The sequence below is a fragment of the Lichenostomus cassidix genome, chromosome 3 (genome assembly GCF_008360975.1).
Source record: "Lichenostomus cassidix isolate B80296 chromosome 3, HeHo_3.0, whole genome shotgun sequence".
NCBI lineage: Eukaryota > Metazoa > Chordata > Aves > Passeriformes > Meliphagidae > Lichenostomus > Lichenostomus cassidix.
This window is the reverse complement of record NC_139483.1, coordinates 24,022,701-24,045,531: the sequence shown is the minus strand read 5'-3', so window position 1 is coordinate 24,045,531 and position 22,831 is coordinate 24,022,701.

The following is a 22,831-nucleotide window of genomic DNA, read 5'->3' as shown; positions in this document are numbered from 1 at the left end:
CTTATAATTCATGCAGGTAGAACAATGATGTTTTCTCTGGGGTGTTTCTTGCCAATTCAGTTATAACTGAAAACTGAAATTAGAAGCACCATTTGTGGCATACAGTTATCTATGCTGGAAGTTTGTTTAGGATGCTGATAACACTTAAGTACACTTTATAGGAGTTATGAACTACCTTAGCTATGATTTATAGTTATTTCCTTCCTAAATAGAACAGTGAATGGTTTCTGTGACTACTACAAACTCCAGAATACAACAGGAGGCATAGAACCACTACTCCATCATCCTTGATATACTCTCTTCATCGTTTGCAATGCCAAAAGCTGTTTGTAGTTCTCTTCCATGAAAATTCACAGACACTTGTGTTTTGAGCAAGGATGGGTAGTCATGAAATGTTTTAACTCAGGGTAGCATTAGCACTGCAAAACCAACAAGGCATTTTCCTACTGTCTGTTTTCTTGAAAGACCTCCACTTCACCTGAGGCATCAGAGAAGATAATTCAAGAAGCAGTAGTTCATATGGGATCTCACCCCTCTGGGGTACTTCTAAGCCTGTCTGCTTGTGTAATCTGTCCATTTTTTTCCCCAGGTGATACCTTCTGGCAGCAGCATTTCACCTGGATTTCACTGGGGGAGCCTACGATATATAACCATTATAAAACCAATAGCTTTAAACTGCGACTCAAAGCAGAGACCTCCAAGGGCAGTTTTGTCTGGTTTAGTGGAGCTGGCTTGGATAATCACAGCCATTCCCCAAATCAGCTGTTAAACCTACAGACGGCAAATTCTGATCTGCCTTACAGTGCCCTCCTTAGCGAGTGCTGTGCCTGCCATGAAATATGGCACTGCTGCCTCCTCCACTTGTCTAAAGGCTGTGAGGTCAAAGTCCATGTGAACATGTGCTTGGGGGAAGGAGTGGAACTGCCTTGCTGGGTTGCTGTTCCTGACGTGCACTCATGTCTTCTGGCCCCAGCCCTGAAAACAGTGGGTAGTTTGTGGGCAGCAGCGCTCCCAAACAGAGAGACTGGAGACATGGAGTTTCTGAAGCTACCTGCTTGCTTGTTGGCCACAAGCAATAATATGTTCTTGAGATTTATTCAGCTTCCACTGAACTCCCAGCTTTGACGTTAACCTGACTGAGATCACAATTTAACATCACTTTATAAATAAGTAATAATTCAGTTCCCTCCTCCTTCTCCTCTTCACTACTACATGCATCAAATCACAGTACTGATAAACTGCAATTAAAAATGCAGTTGCGATACAAATTCATAGGCACTTGACTTTAGGAAATACAAAATTTTCAGTGAAATAATTTCAGAAGTATAGAACAGAATAAATGACTATCCTTTCTTCCATATGGTCTTGTTCAGGCAGGTTAGGAATGTCATTGTGGAGTTTTCCACAGGAACTCCTAGTACTAAATTTGAGAGCAGTCTTGCTTTTTTAAGTTGATAGATATTTGTCTTTCAATTTTTACCCTCTGATGTGTGTTAGCAGCCAGTAAACGAAATAGAAATATTTCCAATTAATTTTCTTTTTAATCTACTTATCTCCTACTTATCTCTTTACTACTGTGAAATAAGTTCAGATCAAATATGGTGCAGAGGCACAGCAACATAATAAAGCATTGCCAAGCATAACAAGCTTCCTTTAAAGGTACATTTTTCTTTAGTGACTTTTCTGCAGCCAAGGATAAAATTAAAAGCATGGGAGAAAGACAGATAGGGGGAATTAGCACATTTGACTCAAATATAAGCAACCCACAAAATATGTTACTAAACAGGGAGATTCCCATCATCCTACTTATCATCTTGGGCCAGACTGCATGTGGCTTCTCCCCAGATGTGCAGGATATAAAGGAAGACAATCTAGGACTAAACACAACAGCAAGTCTTTGAGGACATACAAGTGGGACCTACGAACCACCCTGGCAAAGGCTGTAACTCTCAGTGTGCTGCAACACACACAGCACAAAATTAAATTGTACTCACTGATACTGGATGCTACAGAGATCAAATTGGATGCAGGGAAGGATTAGACAATTTGGCAATGATAGATCTGTTACTGGGCATTACCCATAATGGCCAAGATAAATCTGTTTCAGAAACTCCCTCAACTGTTGACAGAATCTGGAAAGAAACTCCAGGGAGGAAGCAGAGGTTATATGATCTGGTCTTAAATTTTTCCCAAAGTACCATTCAACAGCATCAAGAGAACCTGGGGCCAGATGGGCTTTTGGTCAGACATATCTGTGTGCCAGAGTAGAGGAAATCAATTAGTCTTTTGTTTGTTTATTGTCTCCCTTTACTCACTGCATTTCAGATTGCATTCCCTTCTTGTTTTGATGTGGAAAAGATTCTGCTATCAGTAAGGGGTTATCAGTTCTTTATCAGTTAGTTATCAAAGGTTATCATACATGGGCCAGAACCTTTGATGAAGGCAAGAGATCTTTACCAGTAGAGGATCTGAAACAATAGTGATATATGTGGGTTGGACTCAATTTTGTTTTTAAAATTTATTTTTAGATGCAAATACCAGTGACTTTCCTTTTAAACTTCCTACATAATTTTCCCTCTAAATTTAAAGAAAGAAAGTGACTGGACAACATTCATTTTAAATTCCAAACACTGAAAGAACTGAAAGCTTTTGCAGAAGCTCTTAAAAGTTTATGTTGTTCCCCATTATAACTGCTAATACTACATGATTGGCTTGTTAATATAGCTAACTCACCAGCAGCATTCACATTAATTTTCACCTTTTACTGTGCAACGGTAGTGCTATTTATTGGCCAGACAGACCATTTTTAGTAGTGTTATAGGAACACAGTGTGCATTACATGACAGAACTAGGTTACACCTGCAGCTGACCGTTTCTATATTTACGGCTGTCTGACATCTGTAATGAATGGCAAATGGAAAATATTTGTTTTTTACTTTGGCTTAGTAATTTTTTTTCATGTTTTAAAAATAAAAGTGAAGTGAAATACCTGGCATTAATTAGGGATTTTAAATATCTTCAAGTCTCTTGCCAAGGTGCCCTGGAGAAACTGAACAGATCCTTAGGGCAGTGCACAGGAAAGAAATTGTTAGCCAGCTTCAGCCATCACTGGAAAACTTGACTGGAAAAGCACAGATTGCATTACAGTTCAATTTGTAATCACATCCAGCCCCTTTCATGTTAAGTCTCAAGTACTAAGGCCCCTCATTGTATGGGTATAACTTTTAAATGGGGAATTTACCAGGTATTCCTAACAGAAGATCAAATGTTTTGCAAACTTTATGGCAAACTGGTGGGCTTGAATGAAATTAGGTACTTCCTGATGTAATGTTTCATCACAGAGCTGTAATCTAATTATTATTGCTAACATGCAGAATCTATTTTTTCTCCTCTCCTCCTCAATCATGCAACAATTTAAGTTATGATAAAAAGAAATCCTTTACAAACCAAATAAAATTCAGGCTGAAACTGTTCATAGTACCAAATTCTTAACACTTAGAGATTTAAGAATTTCTGCTTATTTGTAGCAGTATTTATGCAGCTGGCCACTGAAAGGCCTGACTGAAGAGATACAGGAATTTTAATAGGATTTCTAAAAATAGGATTTTAAAGAATAGGATTTTGAAAATAATTAAAGACTTAAAGAAATTTAAAAAGAATTTTTAAAGAGTAGGATTTAAAAAAGCCCCAAAACAGGTCCAATTGCCTGCAGCACACTGAAAGATAAAGGAAACACATATTGAGATACACTTTGAGAATGCAACAATCAGAGCCAAAATAGTCAATTGTCAAAAAGATGAAAACACGGACAGTAAGAAGTCTGAGAACAATGAACAATGACCGTTGTCTCCTTCTGTCTTGAAATCAGATATTTTTGTTTTATCTTAAGGAATCCTTGATCAGCTGCAAACAAAATGATTATCAGATTTTATGGAAAAATCATATTGACTCAATTTGCATGAAATTACTTTCTTATATTTAGACAGGGACTTTGTATCAAAACTTGGCTTGTAGTCTCTCTTTTGGTCCACAGAAAGGTAAAATCTCCCTGTGAAAAAAGCCATAATGAACATGGCTTTCATGAGAAGAAATACAAAGGCTTTCTCATAAAGAAATCTTTCCTTTTTGTGGCACAACCTTTGATCAACTGCAGGTAAAAGCATTTCAGGGAGGCCAGAAGGAGATATCTCCACTGCGCTGGAGAGAACCCAAACCACTTGAATTCAATGGAATTTCACACCAACTCTCTGGCATCAGCGTTTAAAACAAATCTTCCAAATGTCTATGTTCAATTTCACTATTTGAAATTACCAAGATTTATTCTTCCTAGAGGCAAAACTAGGGGGATTTCCCATTCCCACATTCTTCTGCTATTCAATAATGAGCTTTGTAACCTACTGACAGGGCATATATCACTATCTGTATAGATGCTGATACTACAGAGCCAGTAGGTGAATGCAACCATCAGAGCCTTTCAATCACACACAGATTTGGAAATACGTAAAATTAAATAGAACAGAATGAAATCAACAAATCCAGATTAATTGTTCCTCAAGGTTAGTAAATTTTGCTCTTTGGATTAATGAAAGACATTAACTGACAATGACTTGGCTGGATTTTAATTTCAGCCACTCATAACCTGTGTTTTAATGACTGTTTTAGTGTGCACCATCATCTGAAGGATTTTATTGTCATTCTAATGCATGGGAAAAACATCACTTTCCATCAACTTCCTTTTCAAAACATCACATATATGTTTCCCTTTCATGTCTCTGCAGCACGGAATGAGGATTTGATAGACAAGGTATTAGCAAGGCTAATCATAATTTAATGAATGGAAACTCTGCCTTCAGTTCATCCTGATGGGGTTGGTAGTAGGGGTGGTTCTTTTGTTACTTCTTTTTGTTGTTGTTGTTGAGGACATTCTTGTGGGTGCAATTAAATTGATGCCAAATTACCTGAAATAATTTGTGGTTATTAAATAAACCAGTCTCTGATGTGGAAAGTGCATTGTTCCCTGGCATTCCAAAGGCTTCCCTTTTTGGTGGTGGTGTTTTGTGGGGTTTTTTTTCCCCTTTTTCTTTTTCTTTTTTTTTTCCCCCACAAGAGATTGTAGCAACTGCTCTCTGACAATCATGCTTTGTGTATGTTGCCTCTTGGGTGGCGGAAGAAAAGAACAAGCCATGTCACAAAACAGCACATATGATCTACAGCTGGCATGTCACATTATAACCAAACAAAAACAATCTCATGGCTTACAAAAGCTCTTTAAGGAGGCATCACTTGCAAGGTTAACTACAGTGTTTGACGAAAGAGACAAGGTGAAAACTATTACTGTATTTCCCTGACAGAGAGTTAAGTAAAAGTACTGTGTTGGCTCAGCCTCATTCTCCATTGGGTATGTATATTTACCTGATTTGTAGGACTAGACTCCCAAATTTTCTAATAATTGCTATTTCTTGTTTTACTGTAACATGAACCCTGTGCAACTTCACTATCTTTACATTCAGGTGTTTGACCAGCTGGTTTTTTGTAACATAGGGAGAGCTCATTTGTCCATAAACATGTGTTTTTTATAAAAGCAGAGCTGAATTGATTTTTTTCCTCCCAAAACCTGCCTTTCTTGCTCTTTCAGTGTGCAAGGATTCTGTAACAGGAATTCTTCATCAGTTCTGTGTGACAATTGCTTATGGTTCCTACTGCTTGGCCTTTTGAGGTTATTTAGCTATCAGATTTCTTATTCCCAAGTGTTTTACCACTTCCAATGTTTTCAACTGCAGGAATTCTATACTCACCACTTTGCATTAGTGAGGGCAAACTGAGGTGTGCCTACATTGGCCAGTCATCCTATATATCAGGACTCACATCTCCCATTTTTGTTGGTCTGAGCCATGAGTAACTCAACCAATATCAAATGGCATGAAGTCAACACAAAACTGACAAAAATGAGAGAAGAACCAAAAGCCTGTGTTATGCTGTGGTGTTCCTGGGGCAACTCGAATAACATCCACTATTTGAGTTGGGTTAACACTAGTGCAAAAGAGAATTTAGAAAAATGCTTTACTCTAACTCATTTCATTGCTTGACAAAATGAACTGGAAAATCCCAACTCGTCTGTCAGGTTTTTTTCACGTTTCCCATAGGAAGTATCCATTTTAACACAATCAATACCTTTCCTAGACACTTGTCAATCTGTTTGGCCAAACAACATTTACACACTCAGCAAATTAAGAGGTAAAAGAAGCTAATCAGGACCTCTCCAGGTACTTTCTTTCCACAAACAATGTACAATGCTTAATTTCCTACCAGGAAATTATAGCGTCTACTGAGATTTCAAGATCTGATTAGTTTCAGAGGCTCAGGCTTTTTAAAAACCTGTAATTCAAAGTAAAGGTATAAACATTACAGCCACCCTACGTCTGAAATCTGGAGAAACCTGGTTACTGCAGCCCCTTGGGGGAAAATGGGACCCTCTAGATTTTTGCAGATAAGGTATGAATAACATTCTCATAAAGCTCAAAGATTGCCCAGATATACACATTTAAAATAATTATGGTAATTAAATAGAGTTGCAAGCAGCTATAGCTCCAGGCAACACCAGTTAAATGTAAAGAGAAAACATCTTCTGCATATGTTTGTGATTTATTTAATTACATGCTTCTACAAGCTACACACCATTCACTGGCAAACAGCCATCTCTTCTTTCATTACAATTTAGCCACAGAAAGTAACATACTTCATCTGTTTGAAAAGCTCCACTTAATAATGCCACCGAGGATGTATACAACAACACTGGGGAGTGAATGTGAAAAAATTAAATGTCATTTGGCCCTGTGTGTGTGTGTGTGTGTGTGTGTTTTAAAAATAGCTTTTCTGGGCCTGTTTCTGACATACATCATGAATGACTCCATTTCAGACAACTAAATTACACCTTATGTCAGTGAGAAATGAGTAAAATCCAAGGTGTGTTTTGTGCATGAGATTATGTGTTTGCTCTTGAGAATGACTGCTTTTCTCAATGTAGTAATTTTTGAAAATTAAACTCTACTGGGACATTCTGAGGCAAGTCCTTATCAAATCTAGTGAGAGTTACCTGAACAAAAATGGATTCAAAACTCAAGAAGCCTGCCTAGTGCACAAGCTTCCCTCTGCCAATAGAAGCACATACAAAGGATTTCCCTTTTATTTTGGAGATCCAGCCTCTGGACTAGCCTCACACACTCACCAAAAACTTTTAGCCAAGCTTCAATTAGCATTTTCAAGGCTGTTGCTGTCGAGCTGCTAGCAGAGAAAGGAACCCAGTTCTCAGTGGCAAGAAGGAAAAGAGCTTTATTGTTTTGATTTCATCATATATATAGAGTTTTCAAAGGTCACCCAGATTGGTCAGTCAGAAACCTCCCCCTAGGCCAGATTGGCCAGGCCTGCACCGTCCAATTCTTGGGACACTGTTTTTAATAACATCCAAACTTTCTTTATTTATAAAACACAAAAGGAATTCTCATGGGAAAGACCTGTGCTAGCCACAGCAGGCATTAAAAAGAAAAACTAGAAAGAAAAAGTAAAGACTTTCTTTCACATTTCATCAGACTTTCAGATTGTTTACTACTCACTATGGGAACGGAGTCCATCAGGTTACCTGTCAAGTGTGTATTATTCAGAATAAACGTATCTGACTCTTGTTCTTTTTAAACCAGTTTCACCAGACACAACTGATTTTGCAGTTTTCTATAAAGCTTTGTTTACTTGTTCACAGGAAAGAGATACCCTAACTCCAAGACACTGTCCTAGTAAAACAATGGGTGTGTAAATGGGAGGAAATAATGCTTGGTTAATGGAAATGAAATGTTATGCCTGTAAAATTGTGTACAATTTATCATGAATATTATATTATGCTTCTGCAGTTGCTTTTCCATTTAGGTGTGCAATTGTGTCTTGAACTATTTCACATTTTAAGTTGCATATAATCTCACAGTCGCCACTATGGAAAATATTTCTAAGTATGCTCTACTGCCAAGGAAATAGCACCTAAATACACAGTTAAGAGAGACATTATACTTGATACATGATATTTACTGTATACATAATCCAGACTACAGTGTGATATCTGAGACCAAGTTGAAAATTCATTTCCACTGAGCTTGAAAATATATAAATCATAAATATTTGTCCTTTCCTCAGCTTTTCATTTCAATGCCCATACGCTGTTACTCATAAAATACTTTCTGGCTCTCCACTGCATTTGTAAAGAATTCTAGATTAAAATCTAAGATTTTTAAAATTTTATTTCATTCTCTGCCCTCACCCAGCTGCTGGAAATGAGGAAATTTAGTGTTTAGGGCACTGAAAAGCACGGGTCCCTTCCCCTCCTTACCCCTGAGAAATCTGTTCTGTTCTCACCACTAAACTGCAAAATATATCTGTTAGGGTCAATCTGCATCTTCTTCTCATGCAGTAAAATATTATTATTTTCTTAAAATCTCTGTAGATTTTATTTAGACAGCTGATATTTTTTTTGTTTTTAACTCTCTTCAACAGAGAATAACATGAAAAATTCCCCACACAATTTTCAGTAGTTCCCAGATTAGGATAACTGAGTTGTCTATGATAGGAAGAACCAAACCTTAGTTCTTTTCCCAGATCACACTGACCTGAGACCTGCATCCGAATCTTGCACATTCTGGGACTGACTAGAATTTAGTCATTACCGTGGGAAGAAAAAACAAAACAAAAACAAACAAGGAAAAACCCCAACACACAAGGTAAACCCACCTTTAGTTAAGGCAATTTCTTTATAGATATCCTTATTCCTGGGCCTTCTAGATACTTTCCCAAGTCTGGATTAAGTTGGAGGGAAAAGATCCAATCTGAAGGTGATGCTGCCTTCCTTATTTCAGCCAACAGCTGGATGCACAGCAGCCCAGAGGGCAAAGCAAAGAGAGATGCAGCAACCTGGCCTCAGAGAGGACTTGTTTTAGGAAGATGCAGAAGGCTATGTGAAGGCAGCACTGCATGAAGCACTCAGCATCAGCTGCAGGCATAGGAGTGATGTTAGAGTCATGTCTCTTTCCTAAGCTGGTCCTAGAATGTTAGACTAGAAACAAATCACACCACACCCTTCTGTACATATCAGACCAAGATAATAAACTGGAAGAAGAATGAGTCAAGGGTATAAACGATTGGTAGCAAGAAATATCTTTTCCTCTTTGTGTTTGTGCAGTACAATGCAGCTGCAGTGTGTGACTGAGCTCTTCAGGCACTGTCACAATGAAAGAGTAATTGAGGTCACAACTTAAATTATGGTCAAATCCATTGCACATATGCTTAGAGTGTTTGTGCTCTTTGATCCACAAAATATGATCTGTTACTTATAATTTCTGGCACTATGTAAGGCCTTAGATGCTTCAACAAAACCAGCTCTTCCCTGTGGCACTGCAAGCCACTGCTCATGATGGACAGAAGGATGTGGCTTACCCAGAAATCATGGCAAAGCTATGCAGAACAGTCATGTTATCTCTGCAAATTGCCACCTTAAAACCTGTGGGCAAAAAAGAATTGAGGATGTGATTCCCAAAAAATAATATGAGGAATTTTTAAGATTTAGGTGTCTCTTAGCTAAGAATAAGAACTAGGCTTTGTGCTACCTTTCTCTAGATCTGTCGGAGAAGAGAGGAGAAGAGAAGAGAAGAGAAGAGAAGAGAAGAGAAGAGGAGAAAGTGATGCAGAAGCATGAAATCATGACAAGCGAAAGCCTCCATGAATACCCTGGGCACTTTCTAGCAAGTGCAACGACCCCTGTGTTCAACTTGAGGGGGAGCATCTGGATGGGGAGACTGGAACCTGCAAGGTGAAGTAACATTCAGAATGTCTCAAATGGTTTCCAGCTTGCAGGCATTGGCCAGCAAAGCCTCCCAAGTGACCTATTGTTTTCTTAGTGAAGACCAATTGCTTCTGGATTTTGACTCCATGAAAGAATAATGGTCTGGTAACCTTGAGGGCACATTGCCATGGTTTTGTCCCTGTTGTGGCAAGAGAAAGGCAGTACTTTGTTTTTCCTTTTCTTTTTTACTTTGGTCCACTATACTTCTTGACTAAACCTCTGGGGATCTGAGTAATAAGAGACTTTTTGTAAATTAAGAAAGTAGATAAAGAGAGGCTTTTCAAAAGGCATTTCCCCATCATTCTTTGTAAAGGAAAGCAGGTGTTTGGCTCAAAGGGACTTATTCTCTTGATAGCACAGTAAGAGAGTAAAACGGCAGTGTCCCCCAAAGCAAAAATAAATAACTTCAGAAAACATGAGAACTGAGCCCTTGGTGAGGAGGTGAAATGGGTGTCCACCCTCTTGAACTAATTTATAACACCAAAGATGTCAAGTGACATACTGAATGAAGAAATGATTTGTGGCTGAGAAAAGCTTTGCAGAGATCCCAGAGGCTTGGCCAAAGGCAAATTCATTGTGATAGAAGTGATCGACTGCCAAACTAAAGAGAACTGTTAAGACTCTCATCTGGGAACAGGGGGAGAGTTGCATTTTCAAACTGTGGACCCAGTTATCCATAGCCTTTGCCAGAGCCAGGATGAGAGCATGCCAAGCATTTAGCCTATTCACTGTGTGCCCTTTGGAAGGCCATATAAATCTTAAGGAAAGGTTTCAGTACTTTAAATACATCACAAACAAAATAGTATCAGCAGTTCAACTTTAGAAAGCATGCAAAAAACGGGTATCTAACTCTTCAAGCACTTGGCACAAAGTGGAATTCTACACAGAGGTTGTTTAAAACTTGTGCCCAAGTGCTTACTTATCTGCAAAGCCTCCTTACCTTCTGATTCTTCTAAGAACCCTGATTTGCATGATCAGAGCTTGCAATTCTCACGGCAGTGTCAGGGCCATAACCAGTTTATACTGTTTAAATCAAGCATGCCAGCTTACACATTCCAGTTTAGACTGGTGGTTACCACTTGCAGTGAGATTGCCACACTTGGGGCCAAACCCACAGAGCTCACAATCAGGCAGCTACACTGCTTTATGTCAGCAGTGGATCAGCCTGTTGGGCCAAGGCTGTGTGATGCTTTGTGTCATCCACATACCCTCCTGCAATTAGGAAAGCAAAGAGCTATTGCAACACAGCACAGAAACATGTCCTGCAATGCAGGTGTGGGCAAGAGATGTCAGCAGTGATATAAAATTGACAGTTGTGTGATGTGGTGATTCCTTATCTATTGAAAAAAAAAAAAAAAAAAGATTAACAAGTTAATATTCCAAAGTTAAGGATCTAACCATTCCGGTTTACAGGGCTATAATTCAGCCTAGGGTAACATGTTGCACACCAGAGGAATTTAGCCTTTGACCTGATTAGATGCTGGAATCATCCAGTTCCATTCTACGTGTGAAACTTCACACAGCTCTAATTACTGAAGCCCTGAAGAAAAAGGCCAGAGGTGCTACAGAGCAGGCAGGTATTTAAAAAAGTCAGAGGTAGCTGCTACTTATGTTACTCTCTGCCTCCTGAGAAACAATGGTTCAGAAATCATATAGACTTTCATGGGAAGACTTTCTAAAGGTGAAAGGGTAAGATTTGATGTCTAAATCCTATCTGTGACTATGAAAATCCCCCCTTTGTCTCGAGTTTACAGAACACTTGAGAACCTAATGAAACATAGATTTTAATTATGATATTTGGGAAATTACTCACAAAGGTCTTGTTATTGCTGTTGAGAGCAGCTCATTTTCTAATGTTGTTGAACAATTGCACACAAGAAATGGTAATTAATATGTACAGAACCAATGAAAAGCTCAGAGTTAAATGTACTCAAGTCAAGAATCACCAAGGAATTTCCATACAAAAAAGCTGAACTTCTCATACCACGGTATTGGTACTACAAAACTAGAGAATTATATTTCAGAGTGGAAAATGAGTGGTCTGAGCAATCACAGGTGCAATCATGGGCTGGTGCTGAATAACACACTAGAACCTGGGAAAAAACTGTGAGGTTAAATAAAGACCCCTCAAGATAAAAGGAAAATGGAATAAAACACACCTGAGATTTATCAAAGGTATGCCAAAAGTATGCTACACACTGCTATATGAAAAAGTAAATTATCTGGCTTTCAGAAAATCATTAGCTATGCTTTCAAGGGAAAAAAATAATACTGAAAAGGTGAATATTAGTTCCAGCATTTCAATAGATACAACAAACTAAATAAAAACTGATCATAATGAAAAAAGCAAATCCAAAACAAAGCACAAACCTGAAGGACTGGAAGGTTATCAGACGTTCACCTAAAAAGATTAGTCTGAAACAGGATGTATTTAATATTTTCATTAATGACTTTGGAAACAATCAATAGAAATGCTCAGTTGAAAGTTACTGATCACATCAAGCCAGGGAGCTCTGCCCATGCTGAGGAAGGCAGGAGTATTGCACAGGAATGATCTTAACAGGATTCAGCTGCATGAACAGCAACAGATCCGCATGGGAACAACAGAATTTCCCTTCCAAGCTCAGAGACTCTGATTTGCGCAACAAAGGAGGAAAATAAGCTTGATATTTTATTTGATCACACTCAGCACTGGAAAAAAGCAAATGCAACCTCACAAGGCTTCAGGTAAAGTAGAAAAGGGAATTACTGAAACTCTTGCACCATGCCCTAGTACTAATGCACCTGAGGCCATGCATATAAATTGCCATCACTGACATTCAAGTGAAGTAAAAGAGTGGAAAACATAAATAGAAGGTCTATTCAGATGATAAGAGGAATAGGTAGCCTCTCTTATGAGAGAAAATTAAGACAACTTGGCTAACTAACTTCATAAAATGGGGGCCAAGAGTGCATGTGTTCAATTATTTTATCTGTGCTTGGTAGCATAAGCAGCAAAAGTTCAGCACAGCTGCCAGTGCAAGTGAAGTTTAGGAGAATGTTTGAAACCATCACAGCAGCAGGATTCTGGCACAACTTTCTAGTAGGGACATTAGATTTATAAACAGAATTACAGTGATGTAGTTGTCTGCCGCAGCAAGGGAGTTGAGTCAGTGAGCCCAAACTCTCGCTTTTGTCAGAGTTTTCTGATATCAGACGCTCACCCCACCCACAGTGCTGTGGTGTGCAATCAGTGGCTCTGGCACAGAGCATCCCCGTGGTACCCAGCAGGCTGGGACACTGCTGCACGAGGCCACAGACACAGCACATCTCTGCTGTAACTCAATGCTCATCGCCCACAGAGATGATGCCAGGCCCCAAACCATATTCCTTGATTTAAATTGAATACATAAGTTGTCACAGATTTTGGATGCATTAGCAAGACTTGTGCAAAACTGTTTCCTTCAATGATTTTGATATATTTTTTTTGCTTGCTTTCCTTCTGTATCATCTTAGCCAGATCTTTTAATTCCACTTTTTATTCACAGTATAACTGATTCACAGTATCAGTTGTGCCAGTTTTTCTTTCTTTTGATTTCATGATGGAAGTGATAATTTTCCTCTGACAGAAGAGATTAGAAATAATAAAGGAATACTAGGAATTATTCTACATATTGAGGAGAAAAATGTTGTAATTATATTATTTTAAAAGTATTTGTCTTACTAAACTGTTGTTTCATGGCCTACTTGGAGCAAATCCATGAATTCTAGCTCTATTTTTCCCTGTCTACACTAAAAAGGATACAAACTTATTGAAGAAAATAACAGATACAAAATGCAGTGCCATGACCTTCATTAAAAACAGAGCAGCCTGAATATTTTTGTTCACTTTTTCCAGGACCCAAAAAGCCCTGATGAAAAGAGCTGATGCATTGTCCTGCCTGTGCTTTTCATAGAACTTCCTAGCAGGGATCAATGAGGGAAAAAAATGTTCAGGGTTGGCTTGATTCAAAGTATGAACCAAAGGTCCTGCTAAACTAGAGACACAAATCTTGATCCAGTCATTCACTTCAGCCATTGGTTACATATGATCCCACAGAATTAGCACGATGCAAAGCTAAAGGGCTTTAGCTTAGTTATGTTTTCAAAACTCTCAGCCTTTGAAATGTCACTGTTTTATTCAAAGAGAGGATTAAGAATAAGTTACTATTCTTTATACTGTTTCAAATACACTGGAAAGCTGCTTCAAAGCATCAAACCCCTGCCTCAAGCCCCCTGGCTCTGTTTTATATCCCACAGAACTGTCCTGAGGTCCTTTGTAAATACTTAGATTTTCTGTGATAATGAATGAGCAATGAAATGAGACACTTGTTCTCAGCGATGCTGTTTGGTATTTGTAAGTGTGGCATTATTACTTCTGCAGGTTAAATAGCCTTTGTAGGGAAGTGGTTTTCATTTAATTTCCTAAGAATGAAAAGTAAAGATAGAAAGCAATAGACAGAATGGGAGATTGTTTGGAGGATATTTTAAAATTAGCTTTCCGATAATTATCATATGACCTCAGGTTAAACAGGGGTTTCCCAAGACACATCTGGGTCATTTAATTTCACTAGTCAACATAAACCTCATAAACACTGCATCTGTCTTATGATGATCTAGTAACTTGCTGCCTACATCTTCAGAATGAAATAAAACAGCAGATGGGGTAAAATAAAACCAAGCTGAGTTACAAACAGTGAGCAATTCAAGGTACATATTCAGCATTTATACTTCTAATAAATGTGCAGAATTTTTTACCATCTAGCAAATTAATAAAATTTTACATTTTTTTCCTGTGAAAAACAAAGTACAGGCAAGGTGAAAAAAGTACTGTGTACACACTTACCGATATAAAAAGCCAGAATATTCAGGAGTTATGTAGTATACCACATGGGGCTTACATTAATTTCAGTACATCTTCCCTTGAAATTGTCTCTACCAATAATATGGTCTAGAAACAGGGATACAAATTGTCAAACTATGATAAAAAGTCAAACAGAATCAGTCCACAGTGTTATTTGTAATATTCATTGGATTTTGTCAGTTCTTCAATTTACAGTAATTCCTTAAAAGGCTTTTCCAGTGGCTATATGAAAGGCTTTATTTCTAGCTTTAAGCTCTTTTTAGTTTTAAGATGGATAAAAAAGGGATCATCACCTCAGTCTATTCAGATAGGGAATATTTTTTTTCTCTCTCAGCACTGAATTTATTTCTGCCTCTAACTTAAAATTGGAATTTTAGTGGGAAGGTCTTAAGACCTGTCAGGGCAACTAAGTAAGTAGCACATTGCTCAGCAGCTTCATGTCCTACAGGCTTAAGCAGAATTATACATCTGGGAACTGATTATCTTTTTTTTTTTGGGTGCCAAAACTGCCATGAGTAATTGGGTAAAAATTTTTTTGAGAGGTGTACAATTTTTTTTTTTCTGGCAGAACCATAAAGAAAGAATGATTTCCAGTTCAATATTGGAGCACCTATATGTAATGATTTTTTAAAAGGTGGGAAATCCATTTCAGCACAAAAGCTATTCCTTCTGCAAATGAGAACCCGTGTTACTTATTTCTGCTTCAATGAAAATTCTTGTGAAAAGTGGCCAGAAATAGACTTTTATATATGAACAATACATTGTCTTCTGAATATGAGAGAAAATACTTTTAAGAAAAACACAGTAATTTTTGTGGGTCTTATAATTTTCTTTAGGTGTCACTTAAAAAAAAAAAAAAAAAACAACTCGAAACCAATTCTAATGTAATGACCAGCCAGGATTTTCATAAGCTTTCACTATATGAAAATATAGTGAAAATTATATCACTATATATCACTATATTTCACCAGTTTGTAATTCAAGCAAGAACAGTGTTAAAATTAACATCTTTATTTGTAAAAGAGTAAAAGGATACAGGAATCTCCACTGCATCCTAGTAATGTGTCATATGGTCTTGTTTCTATCAAATACCCTACTTAATCCTTGTCTATTTGTTGATTATCAACATTTAGAAAATGGACGAGATTTTTACTGGGATTCTTTTGTTGGAAAATATTAAACAGCTGGAAGCCTTTTAAACTTTTAATTTTGATTTAATGCTGCCTTGTGTCTGACTTATGACAGAATGTCAAAGAAATGTGCTTGAGGAACCCATTCTGACAATATCAAGACATTGCATCTAACTTTACAATACACTAATGGCTTGCAGACAACTTCTCCTCCTTTGTTTATTATGCAAGGAAGTGGCTGTCTTCTCATGGGATACTGGCCCATCTGTTAGACAGCCAGCAAGATCAGCAACAGAGTTGTTTTGTTAGATTAAAAATGGCAAGATATTATTTTCTAGTATTCTTTCCTACATCTTGTAACAATGATTGACAACACTTCACCAATTTGGGCCAAAATTATGCCAGAAAGTTAAAAATATGCAGGGCATAACTACCAAAAATAAAAACATAAGAGAACCAGTTTGGAAAACTTTTAAGTCTACTGCAAAACTATCCATTTTCAAGCTCTTCTCAGCGATATGGAGAGCTTAACCGAAGGAAATAATTCATTTATCAGTTAAGAGATATTTATAAAGCACAGCTGGACAAGACTTTAAACAGAGGATCATCCATAGCTAAAAGTCTTGAAAGAGAAGTCTTTTGGCAGCAAATGGGTTTTCAAAAGCTTAAATTTCTTAACATGAGAGCAGAGCTGCATTCACTCTGTGAAACATCACTGTCTCAAAAGAAATTACCTCCTCCATTTTCAAGAAGAGCCTGTCATGTGGAAAGTAAAGATCACTGGACTACATAGGCCCAGTTTTTCTTTTGTGAGATTGGAAAGCTGTTCTCTGTAACTCATCTCATAATTTGTAAAATGGGAACACCAATGGTGTTTTCAATAGAGAGATTTTGGAAACTCTATTAAAAAATCTAGAGATGGCAAGATATCAGAAGGGATCAAACAAATATTTGAAATTTATCTATTGCAAATATCCTTAACATTACAGCAGAATAAGAAGCAAAAGGATGAGGTGAGATCAATTGTTTAAAGACCTATATGGAAAAGCATCTAAATATGTGGTTGTTGATTCCTATTCAGAATCATGTTTTATCTTGTGCTCAAATCCTTTTCTTAATAGCTATAGTTTTTCTGAATGAACCTCACATTTACCAAACGAGTCTTGAAGTTTTAGCAAGAACAACCTGAAATAATTTTAACATAACATAGTTCTCCATTCAACCTTTTTAGAGAAGCATGGGTGTGGGCAGGGCACTGCTGCTGAAAACTTTCATAACTCTTCCAGGTTTCTACAGAATGAGCACTCAAATACTTGTGGGAAAGCAGGGTGAAATGAATACCTCTTATTACCAACAAAATCAGTCCAAGAAAGACCCAGGTCTGAAATCCGACCTGATTCCCCTATAATATTTAGTATGAATGATGATAATTGTTCAAGAAGAAGTTAGTATTGACTGGAAGAATCCAAACCTAACGTGCGTTGGCCGAGCTAGAAGCAATCCCTTATGGCACTCACATACAGACTGTGGGAATTCCAGACAGTGAAGCTTAAGCAACCAATCCATGAAGAAACAACAAAGATAAAAATATTTTCTGCAGGGCTTTGAAAACAACTCTGGAGAAAATGTCAAGAATTTAAGTCCAGGACCAGCAAGGAGGTAGGCTGGGTGTACTCACTGGTTCTGGGGGCATAATCATCATATATAAGCTGTGATGTGATGGTCCACAAACTGCAGAATTCCGTCTGAAAAACTGAAATCAAAACCACACATAGCCAGCACCTGACAGGAATTGAAGTAGGATGAAAAGAATAAGCAACTTTTCTAATCCCTCCTCTTTCACTACAGACCCAGTGTTCCTCCTTTCCTGTTTCCAGCTATGGTGCAACTCCCTGACTCTTTCACTTGGGGAAGTTCCCAAAACACAGACCACAGCATCCCTCGAGTGCAATGAAGAGGAAGACAAGCAAACAAAAGGCATGTGGTGAAGGTACAGATCCATTAGAAATGCAGATGAGCCAAAGTTTAACTGAGAATGACCATGATGCTTCAATAGACAAGGTCACCATGTTGGTGCTTGTCACATGGTCACCATGTGCCATAACCACATGCCAAAATTTGGTTCAAATCATTATGCAGTAATATTTGACAAGGCAGATATGTTCTGCAGTCACCACACCAAGCAGTAGGGGACATCAGAAACTCTGAACTGTAGCAACAGGCGTGGAAGACAGAGAGTGAAAAATGGGAACTGGAAGCACCCAGCTTGGTAATAGACATACACTTGGATCATGAAGATTTCTCCAGAAAAAACAACAAGGACTCCACAAAACCCAGGGCCTCAGACAGAGCCTTCCAGCCCTGGAAGTTCTCTGCACAGAGTTTATCTTGATGTTACCAAGGGGCTTTTATGAACACACAATAAATTTGCACTCAGTCCCCTTTACCATGTTTCCTTTCTCAGTGCCATGCTCCTACTCATGCACAGAGTAGGAGAGTATCGCTGTGAATCCCTTCCTGCTGGAGCAGGAGTACAAAAATATCTCCCTTAGAGCACAGGCTTCAGACCATCACCCTTTAGCTGCCCTGAGCACCTCTGAGGGCACAGCTGCTGGAATCACACACTGCTCATGGCACAGACTGTGTTTGTGGAGAAAAGAAACCCAATTCATAATTGGCACAGAGACTACCTATCAGCTGACCACATGTGCATCTCAGGCCATCTCAAAGATTCCTGAAAATGAGATTGATACTTCATTCATCTATTTTACTGTGCAAAAGGTAAGCTGATTGAGTAGCCACAAAGTGTCTTGTTAACCAACTCTGTATTTTCTGTGTAAGCCTGGGTTTGACATTGTTCCTGAAAGCGTGAACCAGAACTAGCACAGACAGTAGTTGTTTTAGCATATAAGTACTTTTGGGATCAAGGCTTTGGCATCTCTTTCATCAGGAAACCTATTCTAAGGAATGCTGCTCTTATCTAGCAGATGTTTTGCTAAAGAATTTGCTTTGTCCTTTGCAAAATATGGCTCAGAGCCCATATACACTCCACAGTGGAGATAAGAGTGTTGTTTTTAAGGTAATGAGTGGAAGTCTCTCTCCCCATAGAAAGCTCTTTAGGAATATTTGACTGTGAAGAAATAAGCATTTCCCGATGAGGATCTGGAATGTCATTTGTAAACAGTTCACATTTGGATGAAATTTTTACTACACAAATTACTCTTTCCTTAACTGAAAGAGCAAAGTTTGACATGTAAAAGGATAATTAAAAAATTAGCTGGGCAAAAAGTTTGCAAGAAGTAGCTTTTAAAATGAATTTTATCCCTCTCTCTGCTCAGAAATTATCTACAGTCAGTCTTTTGTTATTAATTCCTTCGGTACTCGTCTTTGTTAGTCAGAAGTTTTGTGCAAACAAATTTCTCCCTACTCATTGCACACCAAATGCTGACTGTAAGTGTTCTCTTTAGCATTTTAATATGTTCACCACTTGATAGGTTCAAGCTGTGCAATTGGGTGTCTAAGTCACATGGTGTTGTTTATGTTCTCAGAATCCTTTTGCCCCTAATGATTTTCATATGGTCGAGACATAAATTTTGTTTTGTGATTAAATGAAACTTGGCTCAGAGGAGCCAAAATTAATTTTTCAGGAGCATTTTGTACAAACAAAACTCCACTGACATAAACACATTAAAAAGGGGTTGTGAACACTGCCAGAGTGAAAAAAAATCTATTTAGAAGATGCCAAAGTGCGAGAATATTTTTTGTCCTGATGGGTCCAATAGCCATTTTTGTTCTCATCAGTCCCTAAATGCCATAGACTACAAACTTTCTTGATTCAGTATGAGTTCGTACATAATCCGTGGGTTTTACATAATGTAAACCTTCACACAGAGCAATTTTACTAAAAATGTGAAGAAAGATATATAATTTCACACCACTGTTTGTGCATAAATATTTCCAGAGCCAGCTGTACTTCTGCCAACTCCACACAATAAATAATTTTTTTATTTCCACTCTCCTAGGAAGGCAGCTTTCTTTAAAACAAACCTTCACAATACATGTTGTTTGCTACCATTTCAAGGCCTGCTACACTAATGGAAAAGAATGTGCTAAATGTAGCATTATCATGCAGGTCAGGCAGGGCAGCCCGGTACACATTTTCCCACAATCTCTGCTCATTAACATCTAGTTCCCCCATTGTGCAGATTTTTGGCTCTGTTCCATCAGAGCAGAGAAGAAAAATGTTTACAATATGCAAACTTGGAGGGACACAAAAAAAAAAGGGGGGCTTTGAAATGTCAGTCCTTTGGGATGAAAAGTTTCAAAGGGGAAGGTAAGTCAAAGGTTACTAATGGGATGTCTGCAACACCTGCTTTCAGTGGAAGTTTCATAAACAATCTTTACTTCTCAAGAACAGCTTAGCCTAGACAAAAATACCAGCTAAAATATCTGTGGCTGGCTTGAGCAGCCTGGTACCTATGAACAGAAAGGTCAGGTTTGTTATATCCTAACATGGCCTCTCACCCTGCTTTTATTGATAAAATGAGATTGCCTTGGTGGCCAACACTGCTTTTCATGTGTTAAAGCGGAAGGCACTGGCAACGTGGCATGTTCAGCCTGCACAGGCGAGGAGGAGGAGGAGGGGGAGGAGGAGGAAGGCGATGCTCAGCATCACCACTGTAGAAAGCCCTGCTCTCTGAAGAAGAGCCAAACTGCTGCACGTGGGAGTGAGTTCTGCAAATTTCAGAAGTTTCCCAGCTCAGCTAAATGTTCCTCACGAGGCACTTTTAGTAATTGTGAGCAAGTTTCATAACCGTCATGACAACTCAGAGACCTTCGGTACTAATTTTCCCCTGAAACAACTAATGCATATTTCTAAGATTTTAACATGGAGAAGGCAGGAGTAGTGAAATCTCTGCTAAATATTCATCATATCATTACAGAACGTTTAACACTTAGCCTTTACAAACGCCTTTTACTGAGAAAACATTCCTGAAACTGAAAAGCAATACCTTCCTCTCAAAGGCAGTGACCCAGGAATAGGGTTGTGTAAAATGCTTTTCCTACACCAGAGAGATACTGCAGCAAAATTGGCATCCAAGTCCCCAGAAACAACTTCATGGCACTCTCTAGGACACCCTCCTTGTTGTCCAGCAAAGTGTGGCAGCTTCTACAAAAGCTCAAAAAGTTTCCATTTTAGCATAGAAAGAAGGAGAAAGCAGCATGATAGATAAAGCCACAAACTGGTACTTGGGTCTGATTATACACAAAAACTATAACCCATAAAACTTTCTCACATTTTTTTATAACAGAGCTATCTACATTTACATGAAGTTGGTATTGAAACAGCAAAAAGGATGACATTTCCCCCACAGTAAAATATTATCAAATGCTATCTGCTCTCCTTTTATTATCATATATAATTTCTGATCCATAGCAACCAATACAACTGCTTCAGCAGGAACTCAGTTATGAACCGTTACCAAATCAAGTCCATTTTAACACTGTGTTTATCACAAATGTTGAAAAGAAATAGCCCCAAGATGATGAAGATGATGGTGGGCATTACAATAGACATAGGCACAGAAAGAATCCCAGGAAGTTTTAGGGAAAATAGCTTCCGGGCTTTACTGTACTTTCCAGTTTGTGGAACATACCTGTTTTCCACAGGTGATAGAAAATCAAATCTGATCTGATTACTTCAGCTGAGTCTCATTTTTTAAAATTATAATCAAGACCTGTTTCTATTTCTGCAGAGAATTATCAGCACCATTATCCACGTCATATGCCATGGCTGGGCAGCAGGATCATACCCACCTGTAGAGGACACAGATGCACCATGAAGTTTTTAAGAGAAATACCTAATGCATTTCTACAAATGCATTTATTCAGAAAGAAATTTTTCTATTTAATAACTTTTTGTAAGTTATAACTGTCTTAAAAAAGAGATCATGTACACTAACCTGGGTAAATCTTTGTGGTAATGATGATTCAGTCGCATTATGTCTCAACTGGATTGTATCTGGCCAGCTCAGAGCATAAGCAGAACACAGAATACTTCAGGACTAACAGTCATGAAGAATTTAATATCTTTAAAAAAATGTCAGACAATGGATGCTTTTAATGCAGTTCAGAGATGGCAGAAACCATTTGTTTCATGTGAAAACTGAAAGCTGGACAGCAAAGTAAACACAGAGAATGCTCTCTGTATGCCTTACAAATAAAATCTAAGTTTATTTATAAATGCATGAAAAGCTGAGAAATGTCTTCAATAAACTATTTGCATTTTTCATTTTTCTTGTTTGCAGATACGGAACTTTAGAACTTCATCTGGAGAGCTTAAGAAGGTTTAGATACATTTATAAGGATGACCCTGCTTATTTCACAGGAGTTTTCCCTCCCACAAATTCACTGAGCTTTCAATGTGTTCAGTGGAGCTGTTCCTTTTTACACTGGACTGAGATCAGAATAGGCCCTTTTGTAAATGCTATGTCAAGAAACATGTTTAAGTCAAATGTAAGCCTTTAAAGCAAAGGTTCTGCTTTTGGTTTACATAATGATATGCTATGGAGAATAGCTTTCCTATTTTATATTCTTTCCCTTCTTCCCATACCGCCCATGACTCTTCTCTTTATGTGCTGCTTTAGATCTTTCCTTCTTGCTGTTCTTAGTAGAAACCACATTGCTTTTGTGCCCTTGAAACAGCATATCAATGTGTCCAAACTTCCTGCTTTTTGACTGGAAAAGCATTCAGAATTTCTGGTAGGACTTTCAGATGGCCAGATGGCTGAACAGCTCACATTAACTTCTGCAGAATGATGTGAGGAAGCGCTGAAGAAGCAGCACTGGCTCCATCAGTGTCTGATCAGCAGGACTCTCAGCATAAGAAATCACTATGTTTTGCCCCAAGCTGTTACAAGAAGTCAGGTACCAATGTAGAGG